The sequence below is a fragment of the Bos taurus genome, chromosome 5, assembly GCF_002263795.3.
Source record: "Bos taurus isolate L1 Dominette 01449 registration number 42190680 breed Hereford chromosome 5, ARS-UCD2.0, whole genome shotgun sequence".
In the NCBI taxonomy this organism is placed as follows: domain Eukaryota; kingdom Metazoa; phylum Chordata; class Mammalia; order Artiodactyla; family Bovidae; genus Bos; species Bos taurus.
The window spans coordinates 56,447,855-56,454,712 of record NC_037332.1 but is presented as its reverse complement, the minus strand read 5'-3'; the positions used below and the strand labels follow the sequence as shown (position 1 = coordinate 56,454,712).

The following is a 6,858-nucleotide window of genomic DNA, read 5'->3' as shown; positions in this document are numbered from 1 at the left end:
GGATGGGGCTGTAGTCCCTGTTCAAGTCACCAACGGGACCTGTTCCACCCCTCAAGGAAAAAGCCAGCACCCTCAGGAGGCCAGTGAGGCATGCTGAGGCTCCCAGGGTCTCCAAGAAGAAAGACTTCCTTGTCGATGTGGTTCTCCCTCCACAGTGCCTGGCTCCCAAGTTGTAACCCTACAAGAAGCATGCATGGGTGGTTTGTGTTTCAGGAAGTACTAGCAGAAACCAGAGTCCTCATCAGTCCACCAATCCGTGACTTCTGGAGAGGATTCCTGGAGTTGGGCCAAACCTCTTGAACCTCTTTCCCCTTGGGGCTACAACAGTCTTTGTCTGAGGGGAAGAGAAATGATAGGCATCAAAAAGTTCCAGCTGAAGCCCGAAGCAATGGCTTACTGTTACTAACCTACGGGGACTGTGCTGCTTGTGCTGGGTGCTAGAGAACTGCTGCCTCAGAACCCTGGAGAGCAAGGGCTGAGGCTCATCATCTTCTATTTCCAGAACCTGGCAGTGCCTGGCATCTGACAGAAATGAATGAACCTTTCCACGACATCCTCTTCCTCTCTCCTTTTCCCCCTGCATTTCTGACCTTGTCTGACAAGATGAAATCCCCCAAAGCCTCCATCTCCCTCATGTTTATTATAAAGGAGGGAATGCAGAAGGCCTCAGCAAATCCTCTCCACTCCAGCTCTCCAGGAGTCTAAGAATCCATATGTTGTCTTCAAAAGCATGAAACTTTAGGAAGTTCAGGTCTCAGGAAGCACCGGAGAATTTGAGGGGACTTTCTGTCCAGCACACATTAGGTGATCAAAATGAGTTACTAGGGGGCTTCCCTGGTGGCTTAGATGGTTAAGAATCTGCCCACAAGGTGGGAGACCCAGGTTGGATCCCTGGATTGGGAAGATCCTCTGGAGAAGGGAATGGCTACCCACTCCAGTATTCTTGCCTGGAGAATTCCATGGACAGAGGAGCATGGCAGGTTACAATCCATGGCGTCGCAAAGAGTCAGACATGACTGAGCAACTAACACACAAGTTAGTAGAAACTGAATAAATATACTATCAGCAAGGGATTGTCAGAAAATCTACAGAGACCCCAGGAAGGTGCTTTGGGTCAGGAGGTGAGGGAATCTGAGGGAGGAGAAGAAGCAAGGGGCAGGGTGGACAAGTGAAGGAAGGGAATGCTGAGGCATTCCAGGAGGTTGCTGGGCGGGGCTGGTTTCTCTGGAGGAATGGTACCCGGGGCCCTGCTGGTCTCTGTCTCTCCAAGCTTCCTCTTCCTTAGACTAACGTGCATACCCCCACACACATTTTCTTGGGAAACCATGAGAGGAAATGGCTGTCCTTCATCTTGTGGAAGGATAAGGGCTGGGAGCAAAGGCAACTCACTTCCCCTTTCTCATGTCCTTCCACAGATCAAACCACTCTTCTCTTAGCCTCCATAAAGTGGGCTTCTCCCGACTCAAGAAACATCCCAAAACTCCCAAGGCTGAGTCCCCTCCTTGGAAGTGTCGGCCCTACCCCACTGTTTTTTATCCTAGCCTTCATCCATGAGAAGCTCTTCTAGGGTGGTCATTTTTAACCTTCTGGACATCATGGACCCCTTTGAGCATCTAAGGAAGGCTCAAAGCCCCATAAAAATGACTTCACACAACAGACAGGGTTTTGTATGTACTTTTCAGTGAGTTCACAGACCATCTAAAGCCATTAGGTGCCAGCATCCAGCTCAAAAATCCTTATAGTAAGAGTTTACTGAACTACTAGCAGTGTGACTCGGGCAAGTCGTTTAATCTCTCTTTGGCTCTGTGTATCTACATAGAACCCACTTTTTAAATTGTGAGGATTAAATGAAGTAGTCACAACTGGCAAATGTAAAGGTAGTAGCTGTGAGCTATAACTGTTACTACAACTCATTGAGGGTTCTTGACCTTCTATGTAAGAAACACACTGTCATAGGATAACTAAATAGAAGAGGAAGGTGGTGTTGAGCCAATTTGCTGCTGCTGCTGCTAAGTCGCTTCAGTCGTGTCTGACTCTGTGCGACCCCATAGACGGTAGCCCACCAGGCTCTTCTGTCCCTGGGATTCTCCAGGCAAGAATACTGGAGTGGGTTGCCATTTCCTTCTCCAAAGCATGCATGCATGCTAAGTCGCTTCAGTCGTGTCCAACTCTGTGCGACCCTATGGACAGCAGCCCACTAGGCTCCTCTGTTATTGGGATTCTCTAGGCAAGAATACTGGAGTGAGTTGCCATTTCCTTCTCCAGTTGAGCCAATTTAGAGTGGGAAAAAATGGATAGTGTTGGTGGAAAGGTAGAGAGGATCTCGGTCAATTCCATTAAAAAGGGATTTTTCCAAGAAGTGGAAAAGGGGGCATGCTTATGCCAGATGCTTTACATATACAGTGTTATGTATCTCATACAATAATCCTGCAAGGAGCACCATCATCTTCATTGTATACATAAAAATGTAGGCTCAGGAAGATAAAGTGACTTGCCCAAAGTCACAAAGTTACTTACTGGTGGGACAAGGTGTCAAAGCTAGGTCTGGTCCCCAAGCTAGGATTCTCTCTACCGTCTCCAGAATGAGTGAGAGAGCAAGAAGAACTGAACAGAGCCAGGATCCGGTCGCCGGACTGTATTCATCACTGGGGAGCCTGAGGAGCCCCTGATCTGACAAGGGGAAGCAACTGCAGGCAGGCAGAGCAATTCCAAGCTTAGACTTGGCTTCTGCACTCAGTGACCTTCAGGAAGCTCAGGTTGGGGAAGGAAGTGCAGTTGTTGCCAAACTCCTCTGCCTTAACCTGTCCACAATCCACCTGCCCTTGCACATGAAGTAGGGTCCTTGGCCACACAGGCCGGGCAAGCAGGGCAATTCCTGGGACAGCTCACACTTGCCCCTTTCTCCAATGTCCAGACACAAGCCCCTGGCCCCCTCCCGACCCTGGGAAGCTGCTTGCCTTTATCTGTGCCTCCCAATAACTCCTTCCTGGTACCTTCCTTCCTTTCTGATTGTTGATTACAATGTCTTGTCTATATATTTTTGAAAAAAAAAAGGGGGGGAGGAGAGGGGAGGTTGGGAGGAGAGAGAGGAAAGAGTAAATTTCCAGGAATTGTTTGGCTGCTGCTGCTCTTATTGCTTGGAGCAAAGCTGTTTGCCGCCCCCTCCTCCTGCCCAGCTTGGCAAGAAGCCTGGGCTCCTGCCCCTCCCTTTCCCCCTCCCTTCCAGTCTCCCTTTCCAGCTGCCTACCTCCTCCCTCCTAAGAAAAACACCCACAAGAAAACTGCCGAGCTATCACTTATTCCTTCCTGAGGGAGCAGCTTTCCCTCTGGGCCTCTGCCAGAAGGAACCACCAGCATTTCCTCTTGCTGAAATTAACACAGTTGGGTGATGGGGTGGGGGAGGGGACTGGGGAGCAGGTGGAGGTGAGGAACCAAGGAGTGATGTCTCCATGTGGGACGGAAGAGGTCCTTGACAGAAGATTCAGAGACCTGGGAGCAAGCCACTATAAGACAATCTTGAGAGGAAAGGAAATGATCACAGATCAGAATGTGTGGTCCACGAGGAGGGAACAGAAGCCAGAACTAAAGGTCTTTCTGGAGGGTCTGCAGTCCACTGGAGCCTCCATCTGTGTGGGTCAAAGGCACCGAAGAACGAAGTGAAAATTCTCAGAAGGTTCCTTACTGAAAAGAGGTAGCCCATAGGATAGAAACTGAGATCCTAAACAGAGAGAGTAGAACTGTCTGGAAAATAAAAGTAAACCTCATTTTAGGGACTTCCCTGGCAGTTCAGTGGTTACAACTGGGCACTTTCACTGCCAGAGCCTGGGTTTTGGTCCCTGGTCAGGGAACAAAGATCCCACAAGCCTCACGACATGGCAAACACACACACACACACACACACACACACACACACCACACTTTATCTGTTTTTAAAATCATTTTCTTCCTCTCTGCCTTTTAAAAAATTATTTATTTACTTATTGCTTCCCAGGTGGTGCCAGTGGTAAAGAATCCAGTTGCTAACGCAGGAGACACAGAGACTCAGGTTCCATCCCTGAATCGGGAAGATCTCCTGGAGTAGGAAATAGCAATCCGTTCCAGTTCTCTTGCTTGGAAAATTCCATGGACAGAGGAGCCTGGAGGGCTATACAGTCTATGGGGTCACAAAGAGTCGGACATGATGGAGAGAACGTACTTATTTATTTATTTATTTTTGGCTGTGCTGGGTCTTCGTTCCTTCCCTGGCTTTTCTCTAGTTGCAGAGAGCGAGACCTACTCTCCAGTTGCGGTGCACAGACTTCTCACTGCGGTGGCTGGTCTTGTTGCAGAGCCTGGGGTCTAGGGCACCCGGGATCCAGTAGTTGCGGTTCCTGGGCTCTAGAGCACAGGCTCAATAGTTGTGGTGCATGGGCTTAGTTGCTCCACCGCATGTGGGATCTTGAGAGACCAGTGATCCAACCCATGTTTCCTGCATTAGCGGCAGGCGAATTCTTTACCACTGAGCACCAGGGAAGCCCCCTGAACGCCACATTTTACATCGTCACAGCTCATCATGACAGATTTCTGGACCTGGGAGTGATCTGATATGTGAGTGGAGGTGTAACACAGTAAGAAATATATATTTTGGGGGCGGCGGAGGCAGCGGCAGTGGAGATATAGGATGTGGCCTCAGGAAGTGAATGGTTTTACTCAGAGGGCCTTGCGCGGCCTTTTTCCGCTGGCAAAGCGCTGCTCCCTTCTCCCAGGCCACTGCATTCACTTTCGAGGCCTTCTGCTATATGCTGGCTGGCGCTGCTGCTCACCTCCACATTCATCTTCTTCGCCATTTGTTTATAGCATTGGATGAGTTGAAGACTGATTACAAGAATCCTATAGACCAGTGTAATACCCTGAATCCTTTTGTCCTTCCAGACTACCTTAGCCATGCTTACATTCTTTTTTTTTTTTTTTTCATGCTTTCTTCTGTGTCTTGTTTCTTTATGTAGCAGAGTGGTTTACACTGGGTGTCAATATGCCCCTCTTGGCATATCATATTTGGAAGTATATGAGTAGACCAGTGATGAGTGGACCAGGACTCTATGATCCTACAACCATCGTGAATGCAGATATTCTAGCATATTGTCAGAAAAAAGGATGGTGCAAATTAGCTTTTTATCTTCTAGCCTTTTTTTTTTTTACTACCTATATGGCATGATCTATGTTTTGGTGAGCTCTTAGAACAACACTCAGAAGAATTGGTCCAGTTAAGTGCATGCAAAAAGCCACCAACGAATGGATTCTATCCAGCAAGATCCTATTTCCAAGAGTGGCCTATGGAATCTGATCAGTTACTTTAAAAAATGATTTCTTAGTTTTTAAATGTTTCCACATTTTTTTGCTTTTGGAAAGACTGTTTTCATATGTTATACTTGGATAAAGAATTTAAATGGAATTACATATAAATTAATATAAAATGATGCCTCTGGGATTTCTTTGGAAGGAATGATGCTAAAGCTGAAACTCCAGTACTTTGGCTACCTCATGCGAAGAGTTGACTCATTGGAAAAGACTCTGATGCTGGGAGGGATTGGGGGCAGGAGGAGAAGGGGACGACAGAGCATGAGATGGCTGGATGGCATCACTGACTCAATGGATGTGAGTCTCAGTGAACTCCGGGAGTTGGTGATGGACAGGGAGGCCTGGCGTGCTGCAATTCATGGGGTCGCAAAGAGTCGGACACGATTGAGCGACTGATCTGATCTGATGCCTCTGATGTTGACAGGTTGGAACTTGCACTCCTTAAGGAACAGCCATAATCCCTTGAATAATTGCATTAATTATTGACTGTCCTTAGTCCATTGGAAGCTTTTGTTTATAGGCGCTTATAGGACTCATTTTGGTTTTATTGAAATACCATTTAATTGTAAATTAGCTGTAGATATCAGCTCATGTAGATATCAGTTCTGATGAACTGAAAATATGTATCTGACCTGTGGGAAACTTCATGGGTTTCCTTATCTATCATGTAGTGATTATATATGGATGCATTAAAAAAATAATGAGTGGGATTTTTTTCCTCTTGGACTTGAAATACTGTCCCTGTATGTTGCATGAATGAGAGATTTTCTCATATTTCCACCAATGTAATATACTTGCTTTAATTCTTAAGCATAAGTGAACATGATACAAAAATATATGCTGACTTACTTGTGAAGAATGTATTTAAAGCTATTTTAAATGTGTTTTAATTTGTGAGACTTTACTTATTAAGAAATTAGTTACTATACTTAATGTTATAATCTGGTGATAAAGGTATTCTTAAGAATTTACAAGTACTTTAGATTTTCAAAACTGAATGAGAGAGAACATTGTATAACCATCCAGCTGTTCCTTTAGTGCAATACAATAAAACTCTGAAATTAAAAAAAAAGAAATATGTATTTTTGTCTCTGCCTCCAGTTCCTCACACAGAGCTCCTAAAACCTTTGTAATTTTCTGAGTGATGAGAGCATCTTACACAGATTTCCCAGATTCCTTGGAAATTCCTGGGTGATAGGAATGTCTTTGTTCTAATGAGGTGACTCCTGGCCAGCTCCTGAATGGCTTCAGGATGGGGGTGCCCACCAGAAAGACCAAGCCTTGATTAGAAGCTTAGAACTTTCAGCCTCACTCCCATTATCCTCTGGAGAGAAGAATGGTGTTGGGAGGCTAAATTAATAATCAATCATGTCTATGTGACGATGCCTCCATAAAAATTCCTAAACTATGGGGTTCAGAGAGCTTCCAGTTTGGTGAACAACACATCCATGTGCCAGGAGGGTGGTGTATTTAAACTCCTTGGAGACAGACCTCACCCTATGTACCTCTTTTTCTGGCTCT

At 46.1% G+C, this 6,858-nt stretch overlaps 1 pseudogene; it reads left to right on the top strand.

Moving 5' to 3' along the window:
* Positions 1 to 4,666: 4,666 nt before the first annotated feature.
* LOC100295935 (protein cornichon homolog 1-like) lies at positions 4,667 to 5,333 on the top strand (annotated as a pseudogene).
* The last annotated feature ends 1,525 nt before the right edge of the window (positions 5,334 to 6,858 follow it).